The sequence below is a fragment of the Balaenoptera physalus genome (genome assembly GCF_965194825.1).
Source record: "Balaenoptera physalus genome assembly, chromosome: 15".
In the NCBI taxonomy this organism is placed as follows: domain Eukaryota; kingdom Metazoa; phylum Chordata; class Mammalia; order Artiodactyla; family Balaenopteridae; genus Balaenoptera; species Balaenoptera physalus.
This window is the reverse complement of record NC_138894.1, coordinates 22068459-22093078: the sequence shown is the minus strand read 5'-3', so window position 1 is coordinate 22093078 and position 24620 is coordinate 22068459. Positions and strand designations below refer to the sequence as shown.

Genomic DNA, 24620 nt, shown 5'->3' with positions numbered 1-24620 from the left:
GTGGTCATAAAGTTCTCAGATTAATGTAACAGCAGGAGCTGCACCTGATAAATGAGAGCAGAATGAGGGAATTGGCAGGTCATTTCAAAGGAGAAAGGCAAAGGAAAACATCTGAAGAATGAGATGCAACTTGTACCATCTCTCTGATCAATCTTAGTATCATGGGTTGGGTCTCTGGAATCTCAAATTGGAGATCTGTTTAGCCTTGGTCCTTTCTGGGACAGTGCGCTGGTCAGGAGAATAAAAGGAGGTTGAATGTGGTAGATGTGGTCCTACTAGACAGGTCCATCAACAGAAGGAAAGCAGGCTGTTGACTCTTGACCTACTTAGAAAAAGTATAACCAAAGTTGGATCAGGGAATAGGTGAGATCTGAGTGGGTCTTCTTCCTCTTGCTGTGAGCAGAAGGCAAAAAGTTCCACCAAGTGCTCACCTGACCTCACTCTCAGGCACTAATTCAACATTAATTTTCCTTAGTGTTTCTGCCTTCCCTTGGATATATCCAGAAAGCTAAGCCCCTGTCCTGAAGACAATTTGAATGTTTTAAGCAAAGTGCAAACCAATTTGCTGTCCCTGGCTACCTCTGTTTTGGGGGATAGACATGTTCCTGTAGAAAATTTAATCAGCACCACTCCCATTTTGACCATTGAGAATGAAAGAAAGGGAATCAGCATTTACTGAGCAATCTGCCATGTGCCAGACAATGTACCACATACTTTATATACATCATCTTCCAGCAATCTCTCTCGCACTGTGATTCCCTTTCTACAGATGAGAAACAGAGAATCCAAACTGGCATATGATGAATAATTCAAGTTTATGAGGCTCAGAAGGGGTGAAGCCTGAATGTGAATCCAATCTATTTAATTCCTAAATCTGGGTCCCTTCCCATTATCATTATGCCATTCTGCATTGATATCCGTAGTTCATGAAAAATCATCATACCTGACTCCTCTTTGTATGAGAATAGTGTGTGTGTATAAACCTATGCATGGACATGTTGAAATAAATGATTGTTTTTACCAACCTTGGCTTTCCTCCCTGTACCTTCCCCAGAGTCCTCTTGTATGGGACCATAATAACTGAAGACATAACAAAGATTATATTCCCAGAGAAGAAAAAGAAGGGAGGTATTTCTGTCCCAAACATATTCAGCCTTTGCATTTAAGAATATTTGGACATATTTTACCAGATCCACAAGATTTCTTTTTCTAATCATAGAAAAGTGTTCAGCAAACATGCCAAATTCCCTAATATCCCAGCGGAGAAGATCAATCTCGTGGTTAATGTATATTCATTCTCTTCCTGAGCTGTTTTTCAGGAGATGTTTTTGCCGAGTCGTTGTTATTTTTCTAATTGCCCAATTTTCTTTTCCCTTTTAAACACTAATTAAAGAATAAGCCTAGGACTGCCACCTTTTTGGATACAGCATTAATCTCCTGCCCTCTCTATATTTTAATGGGCCTAATTTATCCCTATTATCTACTCCTTTCACCATTCCAACTAAGCAAAGAAAATATTCTTATCCCTTTCACCCTTCTCATCACTCTCCTGCTTTTTTGCATTTTATTTTCCCTACTACAAGAGATTCTGCATAGCATTGTTTATGTTTACTTTTCATTACCAGCAGGATATGCATATTACCATAATAGTCTCCTCTTTTCCTCCCTCCTTCCCTGCTTGATCTGTTCTCTGTTGCTTCTTTCTTCCTAGCTCTAATCCTCTACATGCCTGTGAACAATTGATGTATTAATTAATCAACCAGACATAACTCAGCACCTACCCTGCTGACATTGAAACATGAATCCTGGTCTCCAGGAACTCACGGTCTGAAAGCAGACAGTTATAATAAAAATGCAGTACAGGCAAGAGTCCAGACTAGAAGAAGGTGCTGTGGAAAGGCAGAGAAGAAGCTCTCACTCCAGCCTAAGGGACATGGAAAGCCTCCTGGAATGACTGACATTTGGAATGATTGGCCATCTAATAGGTGAACAAATGGGTTGAACACCATAGTTCATTTGCATTCATTGCAAACTTGATAATCAGTGATATAAATAGAGTTTCAATTTTAAAAAGTTATAAGGTACTTTGAAATGCCCATATGAAAAATAGTGTATTAATTAAATAGAGCAAAGACCAGCTAATTAACCCAGCCATAAACTCTGGAGCAAAGAACTTTGTTTCTAAGTGACTTAAAAAAAAAAAAAAAATGCTGCCTATAAGCTACAAGCCTGGAGCTGATGGTACTGGTTTTTAAAGATTTTTTAAAGCCTCTCTCTTCAGAGCTTATCACACTTAATTCTGATATTCTTGTCTTTCTGACATCTTGGACTACTATCAGATTCAAAATAGCCAAACCTAAAGGGTTGAGAGTTCTTTGAAGGAACATATTCTCACTCCAGGGAAAAGTGATCCCTAATACCTGAATAATGAAAAGGAAAACAAACATAACTATTAAACAAATTAACAAACACTATGAAAACCCAGGGAATAAAAACAGCAGTAGATACTTGGCTATCTCAGCAACTGCCACTGCTGCCCCTGTGTGCTGCAGAGCACAGGAACTGGTGTGAATGGTGAAGGGCCAGAGTCAGCAGATAAAGGTTTATTTAGACTCAGGGAGCTTTATTTCAGAAAGTGAGGAAGTTGGATAACTCGTGGTAGAAAATTTTCCATAAAAACTACTATTTTATAACATAGTTCTCTTCTTAGCAGAAGTGAATTTCAATCAGCAAATGAGCACACCTGTTAAACACTCTACATCCCCATGGTTGATGGTGGATGTTCATGATTTTCTGTGTTTTTGTGTTAATTTACTGTCACTCTTGCAGTTTTCCAGAAAGACAAACCTTCATAATTGAGATCTTTCCAGATTTCTTAAGGCACTTCTCAAGTAGAAGGTGGCCCTGATTGTTCTAAAAGGGAAAATATTGAATAGTTTCTTGTGTCAGCAGTATTTCCTTACCACTAAAGCTCTGTTGTTTTGTTTTGTTTTGGTAAACTTCTAGGAAAGGTGAAATGCCTGTTTAAAAATTCAAAGTTCTGCCCTCTTGAATATGAAAAATAGCAGGCACTAGGAGTTTTTATAATTGATTCAAGACAATGCATTTGAAACAATTTATAAAGTGCTTTATATAGATCTTCAAGTGGCCTTAGATGTAGCCTTTCACACTATAATGAAGTATATTTTGTTCACCTTTCTTATCATGGTAATCCATTTCCTTTTCACAATTACCATAATAATCTGACTCATCATTGCCTTTTCCCATAATTACGATCAGCATACTCTTCTTAATAATACTGAAATCTATTATTTCTGCACTCACAGCTTTATAGGATGTAGACATGTAAGAATCTGAAGATCTCCTACCATGCCATTACAGATGAAGGTATGAGTTCTTCATAGTAGAATGTGTATTCTTGGAAATTTATTGTGTTCTCAACCCTGATCTAAACATCATTATTGTATAGACCTCAAGGAATTTTTGATTCCCTGCAAAGCCCTACTGGGGAGAGATGTTCACACACTGTGATTTAGAACAATTTGAAGAATGTGCTGAACAGAACATGTTGCTATCGAACATGTAGGGAAGATCTTTGTATTTGTAAAATGCCATCACATCACAGTCAGTGTTTTTTTTTTTTTTAATTAATCCTGATCAGTTTTGAAAGTTAAGTGTTTGATAAGCTTCTTGGAGAGGCCACGAAAATGTGCAGTTTTTCACGGTGAAGAGAAGGAATACAGTGAAGGGCAGGGAGAAGCAACCACTTGTTAAGTCCATGTTTTATCAGATGCATTACCTGGCTTTTGCACTCTTTCTGATTTTGGTTGTCATTCCTTCCCCCACATTTCCCACATTTTGAATGCTTTTAAAAGTCTAGTACATTTACTTGATATGATTTTTGCCTGAAAACATTAGATTTAATACATCATTTTGTTTTTTATTAATCACTAAATGCTTTACTTGGTCCTGATAGATTACTTCTAAACGCAGAGCTCCTTCTTTCTTTGCCATCTGATACAGAAGCTGGGCTGAGGAAAGGGTGGGTCTTCCCCCTTAAGTGTTTTGCTTGTACTGATTGACAATTAGAAAAGGCAGTGTAGTCATCTGAAGGCTTCTGTGTTCTAGGTTGGAGATTTGAAGGTCTGATTCTTGCTTCATGATGTACATATCTGGCAAGGAGACTTTTGCCAATGCACTTAACGTTTCTGAGGCTTAGTTTCATCACTTGTTTGTTTTTCTTTTCATCTTTATTGGAGTATAATTGCTTTAAAATGGTGTGTTAGTTTCTGCTGTAGAACAAAGTGAAACAGCTATATATATACATATATCCCCATAGCCCCTCCCTCTTGCATCTCCCTTCCACCCTCCCTATCCCACCCCTTTAGGTGTTCACAAAGCACCAAGCTGATCTCCCTGTGCGATGCGGCTGCTTCCCACTAGCTATCTGTTTTACATTTGGTAGTGTATATATCTCAATGCCACTCTCTCATTTCGTCCTAGCTTACCCTTCCCCTCCCCGTGTCCTCAAGTCCATTCTCTATATATGAGTCTTTATTCCTGCCCTGCCCCTAGGTTCTTCAGAACCTTTTTTTTTGGATTCCATACATATGTGTTAGCATAAGGTATTTGTTTTTCTCTTTCTGACTTACTTCACTCTGTGTGACAGACTCCAGGTCCATCCACCTCACTACAAATAACTCAATTTTGTTTCTTTTTACGGCGGAGTATTATTCCACTGTATATATGTGCCACATCTTCTTTACCATTCATCTGTCAATGGACATGTAGGTTGCTTCCATGTCCTGGTTATTGTAAATAGTTCGGCAATGAACATTGTGGTACATGACTCTTTTTGAATTATGGTTTTCTCAGGGTATGTGCCCAGTAGTGGGATTGCTGGGTCATATGGTAGTTCTAGTTTTAGTTTTTTAAGGAACCTCCATACTGTTCTCCATACTGGCTGTATCAATTGACATTCCCACCAACAGTGCATGAGGGTTCCCTTTTCTCCACACCCTCTACAGCAGTTATTGTTTGTTTACTTTTTGATGATGGCTATTCTGACCGCTGTGAGGTGATACCTCATTGTAGGTTGATTTGCATTTCTCTAATGATTATTGATGTTGAGCATCCTTTCATGTGTTTGTTGGCAATCTGTATATCTTCTTTGGACAAATGTCTATTTAGGTCTTCAGCCCATTTTTGGATTAGGTTGTTTGTTTTTTGATATTGAGCTGCATGAGCTGCTTGGATAATTTGGAGATTAATCCTTTGTCAGTTGTTTCATTTGCAAATATTTTCTCCCATTCTGAAGGTTGTCTTTTCATCTTGTTTATGGTTTCCTTTGCTGTGCAAAAGCTTTCAAGTTTCATTAGGTCCCATTTGGTTATTTTTGTTTTTATTTCCATTTCTCTAGGAGGTGGGTCAAAAAGGATCTTGCTGTGATTTATGTCATAGAGTGTTCTGCCTATGTTTGCCTCTAAGAGTTTGATAGTGTCTGGCCTTACATTTAGGTCTTTAATCCATTTTGAGTTTATTTTCGTGTATAGTGTGAGGGAGTATTCTAATTGCTTTGGCTATTCGGGGTCTTTTGTGTTTCCATACAAATTGTGAGATTTTTGTTCTAGTTGTGTGAAAAATGCCATTGGTAGTTTGATAGGGATTGCATTGAATCTGTAGATTGCTTTGGGTAGTATAGTCATTTTCACAATATTGATTCTTCCAATCCAAGAACATGGTATATCTCTCCATATGTTTGTATCATCTTTAATTTCTTTCATCAGTGTCTTATAGTTTTCTGCATAAAGGTCTTTTGTCTCCTTAGGTTTATTCCTAGGTATTTTATTCTTTTTGTTGAAATAGTAAATAGGAATGTTTCCTTAATTTCTCTTTCAGATTTTTCATCATTAGTGTATAGGAATGCAAGAGATTTCTGTGCATTAATTTTGTATCCTGCAACTTTACCAAATTCGTTGATTAGCTCCACTGGTTTTCTGGTAGCATCTTTAGGATTCTCTATGTATAGTATCATGTCATCTGCAAACAGTGACTGTTTCACTTGTTCTTTTCCATTCGGATTCCTTTTATTTCTATTTCTTCTCTGATTGCTGTGACTAAAACTTCCAAAACTATGTTGAATAATAGTGGTGAGAGTGGGCAACCTTGTCTTCTTCCTGACCTTAGTGGAAATGGTTTCAGTTTTTCACCATTGAGAACAATGTTGGCTGAGGGTTTGTCATATATGGTCTTTATTATGTTGAGGTAATTTCCTCTATGCCTACTTTCTAGAGGGGCTTTTATCATAAATTGGTGTTGAATTTTGACAAAAGCTTTTTCTGCATCTACTGAGATTATCATATGCTTTTTATCCTTCAGTTTGTTAATATGGTGTATCACACTGATCAATCCGCGTATATTGAAGAATGCTTGCCTTCCTGGGATAAACCCCACTTGATCATGGTGTATGGTCTTTTATAATGTGCTGTTGGATTCTGTTTGCTAGTATTTTGTTGAGGATTTTTGCATCTATGTTCATCAGTGATATTGGTCTATAGTTTTCTTTTTTTGTGACATCTTTGTCTGGTTTTCGTATCAGGGTGATGGTGGCCTCATAGAATGAGTTTGGGAGTGTTCCTCCCTCTGCTATATTTTGGAAGAGTTTGAGAAAGATAAGTGTTAGCTCTTCTCTAAATGTTTGATAGAATTTGCCTGTGAAGCCCTCTGGTCCTGGGCTTTTGTTTGTTGGAAGATTTTTAATCACAGTTTCAATTTCAGTGCTTGTGATTGGTCTGTTTATATTTTCTATTTCTTCCTGGTTCAGTCTCAGAAGGTTGTGCTTTTCTAAGAATTTGTCCATTTTTCCAGGTTGTCCACTTTACTGGCACATAGTTGCTTGTAGTAATCTCTCTTGATCCTTTGTATTTCTGCAGTGTCAGTTGTTACTTCTCCTTTATCGTTTCTAATTCTGTTGATTTGAGTCTTCTCCCTTTTTTTCTTGATGAGTCTGGCTAATGGTTTATCATTTTTTTTTTATCTTCTCAAGGAACCAGCTTTTAGTTTTATTGATCTTTGCTATCGTTTCCTTCACTTCTTTTTCATTTATTTCTGATCTGATCTTTATGATTTCTTTCCTTCTGCTAACTTTGGGGTTTTTATGTTCTTCTTTCTCTAATTGCTTTAGGTGTAAGGGTAGGTTGTTTATTTGAGATTTTTCTTGTTTCTTGAGGTAGGGTTGTATTGCTATAGACTTCCCTCTTAAAAATGCTTTTACTGCATCCCATAGGTTTTAGGTCATCGTGTTTTCATTGTCATTTGTTTCTAGGTATTTTTTTATTTCCTCTTTGATTTCTTCAGTGATCTCTTGGTTATTTAGTAGTGTATTGTTTAGCCTCCATGTGTTTGTATTTTTTACAGTTTCTTTCCTGTAATTGATATCTAGTCTCATGGCATTGTGGTTGGAAAAGATACTTGATACAATTTCAATTTTCTTAAATTTACCAAGGCTTGATTTGTGACCCAAGATATGATCTATCCTGGAGAATGTTCCATGAGCACTTGAGAAGAAAGTGTATTCTGTTGTTTTGGATGGAATGTCCTATAAATGTCAATTAAGTCCATCTTGTTTAATGTGTCATTTAAAGCTTTTGTTTCTTTATTTATTTTCATTTTGAATGATCTGTCCATTGGTGAAAGTGGGATGTTAAAGTCCCCTACTATGATTGTGTTACTGTCAATTTCCCCTTTTATGGCTGTTAGCATTTGCCTTAAGTATTTAGGTGCTGCTATGTTGGGTGCATAAATGTTTACAATCGTTATATCTTCTTCTTGAATTGATCCCTTGACCATTATGTAGTGTCCTTCTTTGTCTCTTTTAATAATATTTATTTTAAAGTCTAGTTTGCCTGATATGAGAATTGCTACTCCAGCTTTCTTTTGATTTCCATTTGCATGGAATATCTTTTTCCATCCTTTCACTTTCAGTCTGTATGTGTCCCTAGGTCTGAAGTGGGTCTCTCGTAGACAGCATATATACAGGTCTTGTTTTTGTATCCATTCAGCCAGTCTATGTCTTTTGGTTGGAGCATTTAATCCATTTACATTTATGATAATTATCAACATGTATGTTCCTATTACCTTTTTCTTAATTGTTTTGGGTTTGTTTTTGTAGGTCTTTTCCTTCCCTTGTGTTTCCTGCCTAGAGAAGTTCCTTTAGCATTTGTTGTAAAGCTGGTTTGGTGGTGTTGAATTCTCTTAACTTTTGCTTGTCTGTAATGGTTTTAATTTATTCATCGAATCTGAATGAGATCCTAGCTGGCTAGAGTAATCTTGGTTGTAGGTTTTCTCCTTTCATCACTTTAAATATGTCCTTCCACTCCCTTCTGGCTTGCAGAGTTCTCCTGAAAGATCAGCTGTTAACCTTATGGGGATTCCCTTGTATGTTATTTGTTGTTTTTCCCTTGCTGTCTTTAATATTTTTTCTTTGTGTTTAATTTTTGATAGTTTGATTAATATGTATCTTGGTGTGTTTCTCCTTCAATTTATCATGTATGGGACTCTGTGCTTCCTGGACTTGATTAACCATTTCCTTTCCCATATTAGGGAAGTTTTCAACTATAATCTCTTCAAATATTTTCTCAGTCCCTTTCTTCTCTTCTTCTTCTGGGACCCCTATACTTCGAACGTTGGTGTATTTAATGTTGTCCCAGAGGTCTCTGAGGCTGTCCTCAATTATTTTCATTCTTTTTTCTTTATTCTGCCTGCAGTAGTTATTTCCACTCTTTTATCTACCAGGTCACTTATCTGTTCTTCTGCCTCAGTTATTCTGCACTGATTCCTTCTAGAGAATTTTTAATTTCATTTATTGTGTTGTTCATCATTGTTTGTTTGCTCTTTAGTCCTTCTAGGTTGTTGTTAATCGTTTCTTGCATTTTCTCCATGCTATTTCCAAGATTTGGGATCATCTTTACTATCATTACTCTGAATTCTTTTTCAGGTAGACTGCCTATTTCCTCTTCATTTGTTTGGTCTGGTGGGTTTTTACTTTGCTCCTTCATCTGCTGCATATTTCTCTATCTTCTCATTTTGCTTAACTTACTGTGCTTGGGGTCTCCATTTCACAGGCTGCAAGTTCGTAGTTCCTGTTGTTTTTGGTGTCTGCTCCCAGTGGGTAAAGTTGGTTCAGTGGGTTGTGTAGGCTTCCTGGTGGAGGGGACTGGTGCCTGTGTTCTGGTGAATGAGGCTGGATCTTTTCTTTCTGGTGGGCAGGACCACGCCCAGTGGTGTGTTTTGGAGTGCCTGTGAACTTATTATGATTGTAGGCAACCTCTCTGCTAATGGGTGAGGTTGTGTTCCTGTCTTTCTAGTTTTTTGGCATGGGGTGTCCATCACTGGAGCTTGCTGGTTGTTGTGTGGAGCTGGGGCTTAGCTTTAAGATGGAGATCTCTGGGAGAGCTCTTGCCAGTTGATATTACGTGGGGCTGGTAGATCTCTGGTGGTCCAGTGTCCTGAACTCGGCTCTCCCACCTCAGAGGCTCAGGCCTGACACTGGCTGGAGCACCAAGACCCTGTCAGCCACATGGCTCAGAAGAAAAGGGAAAAAAGGAGAAAGAAGAAATAAAATAAAATAAAATAAAATAAAATAAAATAATTAAAATAAAAATTAAAAAAATATTATTAAAATAAAAAAATTAAAAGTACTAAAAAACAAAAGAGGAGAGCAACCAAACCAATAAACAAATCCACCAGCGTTAACAAGTGCTAAAAAATTATACTAAGATAAACATAAAAATCAGAAAGTAGTCCGTTGCATACAGCAAACCCCTTGTCTACAGTTGCTCCCAAAGCCCACCATCTCAATTTTGGGATGAATTCGTTGTCTATTCAGGTATTCCACAGATGCAGGGTACATCAAGTTGACTGTGAAAATTTAATCTGCTGCTCCTGATGCAGCACAGAGATATTTCCCTTTCTCTTCTTTGCACAGCTCCTGGGTTCAGCTTTGGAATTGGCCCTGCCTCTGCATTAGGTTACCCTCTGGTGTCTGTTCTTCACCCAGACAGGAGGGGGTTAAAGGAGCAACTGATTAGGGGGCTCTGGCTCACTCAGGCTTGGGGGTGGGATGGGTACGGAATGCGGGGTGAGCCTGTGGCAGCAGAGGCCGGCATGACATTGCAACAGCCTGAGGCATGCCGTGTGTTCTCCCAGGGAAGTTGTCCCTGGGTCACGGGGCCCTGGCAGTGGTGGGCTGCACAGGCTCCTGGGAGGGGAGGTATGGATAGTGACCTGTTCTTGCACACAGGATTCTTGGTGGCTGCACCAGCAGCCTTAGTGTTTCATGCCTGTCTCTGGTGTCTGTGCTTATAGCCGTGGCTCACACCCATCTCTGAAGCTTTTTTAGGTGGTGCTCTGAATCTCCTCTCCTCACACACCCCAAAACAGTGGTTTCTTGACTCTTAGGCAGTTCCAGACATTTTCCCGAACTCCCTCCTGGCTAGCTGTGGCACACTAGCCCCCTTCAGGCTGCGTTCATGCAGCCAACCCCAGTCCTCTCCCCAGGGTCTGAACAACGAAGCCTGAGCCTCAGCTCTCTGCCCCCTCCCACAACAAGGGTTGAGGAGACAAGCGTCTCAGGCTGGTGAGTGCTGGTCGGCACCAGTACTCTGTGCGGGAATCTCTCTGCTTTGTCCTTTGCACCGCTGTTGCTGCGCTTTCCTCCGTGGCTCCGAATCTTGCCCCCGCCCACCCCCTGTCTCCGCCCACGAAGGGGCTTCCTAGTGCGTGGAAAATTTTCCTCCTTCACAGCTCCCTCCCAGAGGTGCAGGTCCCATCCCTATTCTTTTGTCTCTGTTCTTTCTTTTTTCTTGTTCCCTACCCAGGTACGTGGGGAGTTTCTTGCCTTTTGAGAAGTCTGCGGTCTTCTGCCAGTGTTAAGTAGGTGTACTGTAGGAGTTGTTCCACATGTAGATGTATTTTTGATGTATTTGTGGGGTTGAAGGTGCTCTCCACGTCTTACTCGTCTGCCATCTTGAAGATCCTCTTCTCATCACTTGTTAAGTGAAGGATTTTTTTTTTTTTTTTTTTGCATAGGACTATTGTATAGGCCATGAAAAATCAATAGGGAATATTTTAATATATATTCTTAAAATTCACTAAAATAAATTTTCATTATTCATTTTTTCATTGCAGAACAATTAGAGATTTATTTTATACTATGTCTATAGAAAGTGGGGAGTGGAATGGGGGAGGAAGCCCAGATGGAGGGAAATGCAGATGGTGATAGTATTTCAAAGCTAACAGGGTCCTTAGCCTCCTTGCTAAGAAGTTAGTTAGGAATTTATGTTGAAGGCATTAGGGAGCTCAGAATTTATATGCTTTAAGTGTGGAGAATGGACTGGAAGAAGGTGAAATGGTGGCAGGGAGGTATGGTAGAATACTTTCTGACAATCCAGTGAAGAGATGGTACATGCTTCAACTAGGCTTTGGCGTTAGGGATGAGATGGCAAGGAGATGTATAAGGAATAGCAGAGGTGTAGAAATGGCATGTCTTGCCAATTAATGTGTGTAGTACAGAAGCCAGGGAAAGATGCTAATTTGAGTGGGACAAGTTGAGTTTGAGGGCACACTAGCAGGGTGAACAATTTTCTGTGTTTGCAGCATGGGAGAGGGATTAGGAATGTAACTATAGATCTGGAACTCAGCAGCTCACCGTATGTAAGTCAGGATGTTTGGGCCATGGGATTAAAGAGACTGCCCAAGGAGAGAAAGGAAGAGAGCAGAGAATAGAACTCTGGGAAGCAGCAGAACGTAGGGAGCAAATAAGAAAGGGAGCCTAGGAAGGAAGCTGAGAAAGAGTAGTCAGTGAGAGTAGAACAAGGAGGGTGGAGTTACAAGAAAAAGGAATTGTCATCAGTAACACATGGAGAGAGATCAGATAAAATAGAACTGAAATCATCTAACTGTTTGTGGATCTGGATGAATAACTGGGAAAGAAATAAGATGTGTTTGCAGAAAATGTCTGTTGCTTAAAGCAAGATCCATCCCTGTATAGGGGTGACCTGCCGAAGTTTCTGAATTGACTTTAGCTACAGAAATATCACACCTCTACAAACACACAGTTCAACCAATCCATTCCTTTCTCTGCCCAAATCACAATGACCTCTATTGTAATCTGCTTTTTTTAATTTTATTTTTAAATAGGAGTGTTAAAAGTCAACATAACAAGCTAACTTGGCCATGCAGAGTTATTAAGCTTTATAGATAGACGGGTGGGTGGTTGGGTGGGTAGATAGATAAAAAGGTAAACAAATAGATGATAGATAGATGGACAGTAGCTATACCAATCTGAGATATGAGAGCTTTAGCTTCTCCCCAATAACACTGCTAACAATTCCAATGAAAGGAATTCTCCAGAACAAATGTATTGAGGAATATTCAGTTTCCTGTCCTAGCATCTAGCTTTAAATAATACCTTGTGTGAAAGGTTCACTTGAGGTAAACACGACAGCCTTGGAGAGGCGGGATTGTTACCTTATAGAAGTCAGCAAGCAAGCAGAAATTCTTCATCCCCATCTCTGGACTCAGAAACATTTAGGGCTGCAGCTCAGGTCTCATTCCTAAGGATCCAGGACTCAGGCCTAGCTTATGCTTTGTTGTTCCTATAGTTATGGGCAGTGTCTCTAAAATAGGTGAACCAATCCACAGTGTTAAACACCAATATTTTCACCAATGAATCATCCATCATGGTAATTAACAAGCCAGCTATTTACCAATGAAAGCCCACTTCTAATATTTAAAGCCCCTGATGTTGCCTGAAATATTACTAGAAGCTCTTGCAGTGGCCATCTCTGATGTAACCTTCTGTTGGGAGTGCTTGTGACCCTCCTGAGTGGTTGGATTCCTTATTAACATGACAGACTGCCCCTTGAGTAGAGCTTAAACTAAAGAACACATACAAAATCTCACTATCTTAGCTGAAGGGAATTTTAAAGTAAATGACAAACATTATAGCAAGGAGTAAGGAAGCCTGATCTTTCATCTTATGAAACACCAACAGAATCTTTGTGATAAATGAAAATATCACTTGGAAAAAGTATCTGTTTAACTGAAAACTGGTCTTTCAGGGTATTTTTATTCTGCCCACAGTTTTTTAGAATCCTCTGCATAGCCAATATTCAGATTTCACTCTCACATGAACCCTTTTGTTATAGCCCACCCAACAATGGTAAAAACTGTGTGCTTGTCAAATTGCCTGTAGTAGACCATTAGAATATTTCACATCCATGGTTATAAAAAGAGAAATGTTCTAATGCTCTGGTGTACCTGCAAATTATTTTAATCCATTAGTTTCCTCAGCTAACAAATGGAGTAAAGCTCCACAAGGTAAGGAAAAACACTGAAAGATCAGAATGCTAGCATAGGCATTTAATAGTATGTCTTTATTGTTTTTCTGATTATAAAAATATTAGTATACATATTATATAAAACTAAAACATTACAGAAAAATATAAACCTGGAAATGAATATTGCCAGTAATTCTATCTCCAGAGATAACTGTTCTTAACTGTTGGTCATGATTTGGGACACAATTTTTCCCATGCAAGAATAATATAAATATTAACAATAAGAATATGTAGGGTCTTCCCTGGTGGCGCAGTGGTTGAGAGTCTGCCTGCCAATGCAGGGGACACGGGTTCGAGCCCTGGTCTGGGAAGATCCCACACGCCACGGAGCAACTGGGCCCGTGAGCCACACTTACTGAGCCTGTGCTCCACAACAAGAGAGGCCACGATATTGAGAGGCCTGCACACCACGATGAAGAGTGGCCCCTGCTTGCCACAACTAGAGAAAGCTCTCGCACAGAAATGAAGACTGAACACAGCCATAAAAAAAAAAAAAAAAGCTAAACTCTCAAATGACAATTACAAAGTAAAGCTAAAAAAAAAAAAAAAAAAGAATATGTAAATAAATATTTTAAGGGATCTTAACCACAGATTTTGTTTTATAATTTTTCAAACAACATATCCTGGGCATATCTCCTCATTAGTGTGTAGAGGTTGTTTTAAAAATAACTATAGAGTTTTCCATTTCCAATGTCAAAGTAGAGCTATCATTTTCATTGCTGTTATTTCTTGTTTGTTTTTTGTTTTTACTGAAGTATAGCTGTTGTATGATGTTATATGTTACAGGTGATTGATTCACAATTTGCAAAGTTGTACTCCATTTACAGTTATTATAAAATATTGTCTATATTCTCTGTGTTGTACAATATATCCTTGTAGCTTACTTTATACCTAATAGTTTGTACCTCTTAGTCCTCTACCCCTATATTGCCCCTCCCCCTTTCCCTCTCCCCACTGTTACCCACTAGCTTGTTCTGTGTATCTGTGAGTCTGGTGTTTCTTCTTCTTCTTCTTTTTCTTCTTTTTTTCTTTTTTTTTAATTTACATCATTGCTATTTTGAACACATTCTTTCTGGCAGGCATAACACCTTAAATAATGAGGAAAACGAGAAATTACTACAAGAAACTGTATGCCTATAAAATGGACAACCTGGAAGAAATGGACAAATTCGTAGAAAAGCACAACCTTCCAAGACTGAACCAGGAAGAAATAGAAAATATAAACAGACCAATCACAAACACTGAAATTGAAACTGTGATTAACAATCTTCCAACAAACAAAAGTCCAGGACCAGACGACTTCACACATGAATTCTATCAAACATTTAGAGAAGAGCTAACACCTATCCTTCTCAAACTCTTCCAAAATATAGCAGAGGGAGGAACACTCCCAAACTCATTCTACAAGGCCACCATCACCCTGATACCAAAAGCAGACAAAGGTGTAACAACAACAAAATAAAACTACAGACCAATATTACTGATGAACATAGATGCAAAAATCCTCAACAAAATACTAGCAAACAGAATCCAACAGCACATTAAAAGGATCATACACCATGATCAAGTGGGGTTTATCCCAGGAATGCAAAGATTCTTCAATATACGCAAGTCAGTCAATGTGATACACCATATTAACAAATTGAAGGATAAAAAACATATGATCATCTCAATAGATGCAGAAAAAGCTTTTGACAAAATTCAACACCCATTTATGATCAAAATTGTTGAGAAAGTAGGCATAGAGGGAACTTACCTCAACATTATAAAGACCATATATGGCAAACCCAAGGAAACATCATTCTCAATGGTGAAAAACTGAAACCATTTCCACTAAGATCAGGAACAAGACAAGGTTGCAGACTCTCACCTCTGTTATTTCAACATAGTTTTGGAAGGGTTAGCCACAGCTATCAGAGAAGAAAAAGAAATAAAAGGAATCCAAATTGGAAAAGAACAAGTAAAACTGTTACTGTTTGCAGATGACATGATACTATACATAGAGAATCCTAAATATGCTACCAGAAAACCAGTGGAGCTAATCAACGAATTTGGTAGAGTAGCAGGATACAAAATGAATGCAAAGAAATCTCTTGCATTCCTATACACTAATGATGAAAAATCTGAAAGAGAAAGTAAGGAAATACTCCTACTTACCATTGCAACAAAAAGAATAAAATACCTAGGAATAAACCTACCTAAGGAGACAAAAGACCTGTATGCAGAAAACTATAAGACACTGACTAAAGAAATTAAAGATGATACAAACATATGGAGAGATATACCATGTTCTTGGATTGGAAGAATCAATATTGTGAAAATGACTATACTACCCAAAGCAATCTACAGATTCAATGCAATCCCTATCAAACTACCAATGGCATTTTTCACACAACTAGAACAAAAAATTTCACAATTTGTATGGAAACACAAAAGACCCCAAACAGCCAAAACAATCTTGAGAAAGAAAAACGGAGCTGGAGGAATCAGGCTCGCTGACTTTAGACTCTACTACAAAGGTACAGTAATCAAGACAGTATGGTATTGGCACAAAAACAGAAATATAGATTAATGGAACAGGATAGAAAGCCCAGACATAAACCACGCACCTATGGTCACCTTATCTTTGATAACAGAGGCAAGAATATACAGTGGAGAAAAGACAGCCTCTTCAATAAGTGATGCTGGGAAAACTGGACAGCTACATGTAAAAGAATGAAATTAGAACAATCCCTAACACTATACACAAAAATAAACTCAAAATGGATTAAAGACCTAAATGTAAGGCCAGACACTATCAAACTCTTAGAGGAAAACATAAGCAGAACACTCTATGATATAAATCACAGCAAGATCCTTTTTGACCCACCTCCTAGAGAAATGGAAATAAAAACAAAAATAAACAAATGGGACCTAATGAAACTTGAAAGCTTTCGCACAGCAAAGGAAACCATAAACAAGATGAAAAGACAACCCTTGGAATGAGGGAAAATATTTGCAAATGAAACAACTGAAAAGGATTAATCTCCAAAACATACAAGCAGCTCATGCAGCTCAATATCAAAAAAACAAACAACCCAATCCAAAAATGGGCTGAAGACCTAAATAGACATTTGTCCAAAGAAGATATACAGATTGCCAACAAACACATGAAAGGATGCTCAACATCACTAATCATTAGAGAAATACAAATCAAAACTACAATGAGGGAGCACCTCACAGTGCTCAGAATGGCCATAACTAAAAAGTCTACAAACAATAAATGCTGGAGAGGGTGTGTGGAGAAAAGGGAACCCTCATGCACTGTTGATGGGAATGTCAATTGATACAGCCACTATGGAGAACAGTATGGAGGTTCCTTAAAAAACTAAAACTAGAACTACCATACGACCCAGCAATCCCACTATTGGGCATATACCCTGAGAAAACCATAATTCAAAAAGAGTCATGGACCACAGTGTTCATTGCAGCACTATTTATGATAGCAAGGACATGGAAGCAACCTAAGTGTCCATCGACAGATGAATGGATAAAGAAGATGTGGCACATATATACAATGGAATATTACTCAGCCATAAAAAGAAATGAAATTGAGTTATTTGTAGTGAGGTGGATGGGCCTAGAGTGTGCCACACAGAGTGAAGTAAGTCAGAAAGCAAAAAACAAATACCGTATGCTAACACATATTTATGGAATCTGAATATATATATATATATGGTTCTGAAGAACCTAGGGCCAGGACAGGAATAAAGACGCAAACGTGCAGATGTAGAGAATAGACTTGAGGACACGGGGAGGGGGAAGGGTAAGCTGGGACAAAGTGAGGGAGTGGCGTTGACATATCTACACTACCAAATGTAAAATAGATAGCTAGTGGGAAGCAGCTTCATTGCACTGTGAGATCACCTCAGTGCTTTGTGACCACCTAGAGGAGTGGGATAGGGAGGGTGGGAAGGAGACGCAAGAGGGAGGGTATATGGGAATATACGTATGCATATAGCTGAATCATTTTGTTATACAGCAGAAACTAACACAACATTGTAAAGCAATTATACTCTAGTAAAGATGTTAAGAAAAATAATGAGGAAAATAATAGTAACAATAGCAAGAACAATATTAATAATAATGAAAACCTTCACAAACATCATAGAAGAAACATTTCTAGGAGGCCTGGCATAGCCTGAGATGTTCCCATTCCTTAGTGGCCCCACAAAATGATAATGACCCAGAAAAGCAGTTTCTATGTGATTCTTTCAAGCAAATGGAACAGGGCCGCTTGTCATACACATTTCCAAGAAGGCAAAGCTTAGATTACTACCCTCATGTACCCACTTTTATGTTGGTCACCAAACCTGTAACTTAGTCTTCATCCTCAGGATACCAATGGCTTAGGGACCCATAGTAGCTTAGGTTGAGTTTTGCACACTCGTCAGCTTTGTAACTCTGTGTAAATTATTTAACCTCCCTAAGCTTTGTTGTCATTTATAAAATGGGCCTAATGCTGACCTCACAGAAAATTAAATGAAGTACTAAAAATTAAAGACCTTAGCCAGGGCTTGACCCCTCGTAGGTTTCAAGAAAACTTGCTTCCTTACTTCCCAAATCCAAACCTGTTCTGAGGGGGAGATAATAACTTTTATTATTTTATTTTATTTACTTTTTAGTTTTTATTTTTATTTTTTTGGAGCAGAGAAAGGTTTATTGCAGGGCCAAAAACTCTGAACTCCCCGATGGTTTTCAGGGAGAAGTTTTTAAAGGCAAAATTTGTGGTGAGCAACTTTTATTATTTTAGGCACTGAACTAGACTTGCTGCATTCAAATTTCATACTCTGACCAGTAAATGTGATTTCCATTTTTTTTAAAGTGTGGAATACTTTTGTTGTTGTATTTTGTTTTCTCCAAAATGAAATACAGAGCCTAAGCTATGAGCAGATAAAAGCAGAGCTTCATGATTGAAATGGGGAAAGTGGTGAGAGCCGGCCCACTTGACCTCTTGAACATCTGAGCCCCTTTGCAGAGAACAACACTCTCCAGAGCACAGCTTGAAACCTCTGCACAGGCCACCTTGCTTCTCACAGAACTATTGCAAAAGGATCGTTTTTATTAATGAGGCCATATAAAAGGTTAATATCCCACTATGTCTTATTCTGTCAAAGTGTTTGCATTTGCTCTTCAATGACTAAATTCAGAAGTTAATATTTCTAAATATGGATATTTGTACATACCACCAATCAGTTAGAGGTTATTTCTTTTTTTTCTTTTTTTTTTTAATTTTGGGATGATGTTGGAAGGGTGGGAGGCATTGAGTTTTTCCTAATATCTCTTTTCATGAACTGTGGGAAACTGTCTCTCCTGCCTACCCATCAATCTGGCTCTGCCTTCGGGGTCAAGGTGAACTATTTTGGGGCTTCAGAAGGAAAGATGAAAAGGAAAAGGCTGTAGGTCTCCACCTGTGCCCCATCTTATGGGAAGAGGGTGAGGGGGCTCAATAAAAGGTGAGAAGGCTTTTATAGTGCCTGGAGGTGGGCAGACCTTCAGGACATCCTGTGCTAATCGACAGCAGTTTGGGGATTAATGCAAAGACCAGGTAATCTGTATTTGAAGGGGTTGTCCTTTATGATCCAAGGTGTTAAAAGGTGAGTAGATAAGCAGTATAATGAAGTAGTTGAGGGCAAGACCTCTGGAATCAGAAGAGCTTGGAACTGCACTCTGATATGATTACTTCTGTGACCTTGAGCATATTCCTTTCCTTCTATTCGACTCAGTTCTCTGGACTGTAAAATGAGAATAGTAATAGTATTTACTCACAGGGTTGTTGTGAGATTTAAAAGACATAATGCATGCAAAGCCCTTAGCCCAGAGCCTGACACATAATAAGGATTCCATAAATATCGCTGTTAGTATTCACTTGGCTCCTTATACACTCAACGTTCTTTCCATTTGACAAGGTGAAAATATATTTAAGAGTACTTAGTGTCGTTGGATTAATACTACAATATCTTTAATGCTTGGAATCATCCGAGGTGTAGGATAATACTTAGTAGAACTATTTAATTTTATCATTTAGTAATGGATGAATACACACATTAAAACCTCAATTTAATATTATGTAGAATCATATGCTAAGGATCCACAACCAGAAATATAATCACCTATATATACTGCACTTAAGTTGTCTGGCTATGGTGATAATTAATAGTGGAGCTGGTGAAATCCATTTTCAGCAGCTAAAAAATAAAACACAATCAGATTGAACCTTGACTGACTTACCAAAGCAACCTGAGACCTTGTCTTCTGCTACAGTGTGATTTTGAATACAGCCTCTGAAATGCCATTTTTGAGTCCAATAATTTTGTGCAATAAACTTTTTTTCAGTATCCCACTATATCCCCAGGATTCTGCACAGTGAGAAAGGATTTAGTTCTATCTATTTAATGCAACCAAATTAGTGAGAACCTACTGAATTTGAAGCACTGTTAGATATCATTAATGTCTTAATATAAAATATTTCTAAAGTATTTAGTAGGTTTTAAGGAAATTTTTTTACATTTTCTCATTTGATTCAACCTCACTGAATTCCTGTAAGTTAGCTAGGCAAGAATCAAAATTTCTTTTTTATGTTACTTTTGTTTTAAGCATGCACCAAATAATGTGAGGTCTGAGATACTGGTCTGAGTCAAAAGTACTCACCAACCCAACCATCCACCCGCATACTTGGTAATACCTGTTACACTGAAGAGTCAATGTCTGTACTTTCTTCACCTTCACTCATTCTGTATTCTTCATGCCTATATGTAGAAAGAGGTTTGGTTAACAGAAAATATCTCTACATAATAAACAGGAAGTTTATGACAAAACCGCAATTTTTTAAGTGTCTTTCATCCTAGTTATTATTTCTAGCCCTCTAGTTTCTTAATCAGCACTGTTTTCTTTAAACCCCTCTATTTTCTCTCCATTTAATGTAACCACATCAAGATAGGTTTCTCTATGCAACTTTACTTTTAATTACTCTGCATTTTATGTCATTCGTTTACATTTTTATGACATAACAGATGCATGTTTATTCCTTAACTTACAGTACATTAAGTTGAAACAAAACAAACAAACAAAAACACACACAAAAAAACTGACACCAACCCACAAACAGAGAAACAGCCTCCAAAATTTCATCACTTTAAAACCTTGACTTTGTTTCAACTGCAGTAGTGCTGAGGGCACATCCTGCATTGTTTCTTGTAAAAGTATTTGTAAAAGTTGACCATTTACATAAGTTTCCTTTTCCTCTTCTGGCATCACGATACTAAGCATAAGTCTATGCCTGACACTTGGAAAGAAAATTCACTGTGCTCCTGCCTCCCCAGCCTCCTGGAATCATATTAAATATCTTGACACATTCAAGAGGTCTAATATAAATATATATATATGTAAAAGATTCATCAGCTTTGAAGTGGCACCCACAATTTTTCCCTCCTTGGGATGTCATCATGTTTCCGGGCATTGCTGTCACACCCTCTAGTGATTTCTACCAACTTTGCTGGATGTTTTGGGCCTCTTACTACTGAGTATTGGAGTCCACCATGCACATGCTGAAGCCCAGCTGTGCACTCTCTCATCAGAAGTAGAAAGAATAGAGAATGCTTTCCAGTCTTTTAGGGTTACACATTTTCCATATGAGTATCTCAAAATTGGTACCTTAAGGGTTTGTTAGCACCAACATCCCTTTCTTAAAGCCCAGCAAGTCCATGTAACTGTGAATCAAGTTGTCAGGGTCTGAAAGCTCACTAAGTGTAGAATTGCTGCTCTCTTTCAAGGACTGAGGCTTTCTTACTGGGACCAGGTGGTCTGCCTGAAGTTCTTCCCTCAGAATCGTTTCTCTCCAAGGAATCTCTCTAGAGTTTCTTTTGCAAAGAGATTGCTGTAATACCCTCCTCCATCACTCTATCAGAAATACCCAGCACAATTGAATTCCACCAACTTTGACCTAAGTTGAGATGTCTACAAGAAGTTCGAAAAAAATCATTTATCTCAGGTTATTACAGTCTAGTAGAGGAAAAAAAAAATAGGTATATAAGTGGTTGCAACAGAAGAGAGATAAATGCTGTAAGAGAGTTGGAGAGGTATGTCCTTTCTCTGTTGATTTTCAAAGATGGCAAAGATTACGGCCATCTTGGAGAATCAAAGGGTTTGTCATTGAGAAGGTGACTGGCAACTGGACTTTAAAAGATGGATATGATTTAGATATATGTAAATATGAAGAGATGAACATCCTTGTTAAAGAGACTAGCATTAGCCAAAAGTTATGTTTGAATGTCATCTTGGGTCCTGAAATGAGAGAGGTCAAAGAAAGGTTGACCACTGGGGAGGGATGTACATCCTGGAAGGCCATTAGTGTCTGGCTAGGGAGTTTGAACTGGATTCTGTAGGCCTTTGTTTTCTTAAGCATTTTTTAAAACTTCTGCCCCTTTTATTAAAAGTAAAATAAAATAAAAATAAATACATCTTCCCCTTTTTAATACAGCTTAATATCGTGAGCATCTTAATTGAGGTTGAGTCTTCTCATGGAGGTTTTTCTGGCTAGGCATGACAGCATTTCTACATCCAAGCCTTCCTCCTTTACCTCTCCTCGGAACCCCTTCACAGAAGGAGTGTTAGGGAGAAAAAAACCCCGTGATGCCCCAACTCCCCCAAACAAATACAGCTCAAGTAACACTAGTGGCTTACCATGTGGATGCAGCTTCAAGACCAGTCTCCCGATCTGCATCAGTCTTCCCACAAAGATCCCCAAGTGAAAAATCTAAGTTAAAACTGTGAGCTTGCTATGCAAACATTGTTTCAGGACAAATTACTTGGAAACCCTCCCCCAGCACTTTCATCCCTCCAACTTGACTGGTACATCTGAGCCCTATAGGCAAAAATCTGGAGCTTCCACAGGCTTAAAAGAAGGCCCTTAATGGCTTTAAAAATCGAATCATATTGTACTTCATCAAATCTAAGGGGACATTAATTGTAAGATGCTCTATTATTTTATGATTATGAAGAAAAATTAAAATAGTGCCTATAATTATCAATGATTATTATGTCTCCTCTTTCCTCTCCCCCTCTGTGAGTCTTCTTCCTTACTGACTGTTCATTTTTTAGGGTCTCATCACCTTTAGGGATGGCATGGTTTTAGATGGTCCATCAAAGCATTTCGTTTACTATGAACACTTCCCCATTATTGTAGGAGGAGCTGCAGACTTTTGTCTGTTTGCCCCAGGGCTCCAATCTGCTTTCTTCTGCCTTTGGAGCTGCTATGGTGACCTCAGGCCAGCTTGCAAGTTGGACAGGAATTTATCACAATTTCCCAGGTTGGGGCTTACAATTCTGCTCAGTCTCATGGGATCACTGTATCCCAGCAATGGTTGAGTGAAAGATGACTGTTGGCCAATCCAGTGACCATTAGAAAATGCAAGCTGAGTGTAAATCTCTTCTTTCATAAACCACTCGTTCCTGCTAAGCTAGTTAAGTGCCATTCAGCTTCCTTTCCTCCATCTGTACCTCTTCCCCTGAATCATCAAAAATTTCATGGAAAAAAGGGAGAAATGGATCAGACGCTGTGTTACTTGGGTTTGATTCTCCTTGTCCTAGACATCTTATAAACCTGAGCAATCAGCAAGATGAAGTAAAGAGTGAAGTGGTATAGGGCAGCTAAAGAACATTCAGATTAATGGTCAAAATGTGTACAACACAAATCCTTTTGCTAGACTGCTTTTCATAGGTTTTTAATTTCTGGAATTTAACCATGCAGGTTTAATCACCTCCAGTTGTATGGCTTTAAATGGAAGGAGGTTTGCTTTTTATCCAAATTGCCTTATAATAAAACCAGTGCTTTTGTGAAGGCTTATTCCTACCATGCTCAGATTCCTGGAAGGCTTTGCTACTCCCCACCATTTCCACCCAGCCTACCTCTGACACTTCACGATCATGGAGAGCAAACCAGTGGCAAACTCCATTGCCTAAATCCAAATGCTAGGGCCATTTTCCACTTGGACAATATATGGTGAGATAGGAGGCAGGAGAAAAGCATTGATGACAAAAACCAGGCTAGAAAATCAGCCACAGGTACCCCCCATCATCTTATCACATTGATCCAGCCTTTTTTTTTTTTAAATTAATTTCACTTCTATATTCCAGTGTCCCCAATTCTATTCATATGCAAAGAAAATCTCACCTTGACAATATCAAACTCATAGTGATCTTAGTCTATCTGATTTCAAATTATATCTTTACCATTCATCAGTCACTTATGTTGCCCTATTCCAAACATAGTTTCCTTGTTTATTATTTAGATATTAAATTTGTTGTCTATGTCATTATGTTTGCAAATTTTATTTCTAAATGACAAGACAAGGTTATGACTCAGATCTTACTTCTAAAGACTCAGATCCTAAAAATTAGGATAAAGCAACCTAAACCCCTCTGGAGAGCAGTACATGACCCCTGAAATGGCACAGCTAGTCAGTGGCAGAGATAGAACTAGAGCTCAGGTCTTTCAAAACCCAGCCCTGTGTTCTTTCTACTGCTTCACTCTGTTGTCACGAGTGAATTACTTAGCTGTAGGGTACACCCTAAGAACCTAGCTGGATTAAGGGTGTGCAAGAAAAGCTCAAGAAACAGTGTATGCCATCTCTTCGTATCTATACCATATTCTCTATCAGGCAGTGATGACTTTATGCCCAGATCTCTAGGACCATCATCTCAAATCTCATCAAATGACTTTCTATGAATATGTATAAATATAACATCAGTGCTTATTGTTGTTGTTAAGTCAAGAGATGTTGAAATTTGAAAAAAAGATAATGAGATTTTGTTTCTTAGTGATTTCCTCTACACTGATTCCTACTGATGCTTTGGGGGTAAATTAGCTTGGCTTGGACTCAGGAAAACCCCAATGTCTTATCATACTCATGCAGCTATTCCTAATCTCTCTTTATCCAAATCCCAGTTTTCGAATGCCCATATTGTCTATCTTACTATCTGTCCATTGAGTTTGTAAATTCTGTTGTCTCTCCAGAGCACTGGAAATATCAGATAGGCTTAAAGATGGTGCTTCTTAAGATGTAACTAAGAGTTTTTTATGAGTGGTCTTCTTTTTAATTGAAGTATAGCTTATAATATTATATTGGTTTCAGGTGTACAACATAGTAACTTGATATTTTAATAGATTACACTATGTACAAA

The 24620-nt window shown here is 38.3% G+C and overlaps 1 protein-coding gene and 1 long non-coding RNA gene across 4 annotated transcripts in view; one reads left to right on the top strand and one right to left on the bottom strand.

Annotated features, from left to right (window-relative positions):
* The window catches only part of LOC309643308, a 997346-nt gene that overhangs the window by 324794 nt on the left and 647932 nt on the right, over positions 1 to 24620 (bottom strand). The window lies entirely within an intron of this gene.
* CTNNA2 (catenin alpha 2) overlaps positions 1 to 24620 on the top strand; it is a 1185886-nt gene that overhangs the window by 730082 nt on the left and 431184 nt on the right. The gene's annotated exons all lie outside the window — the stretch shown is intronic.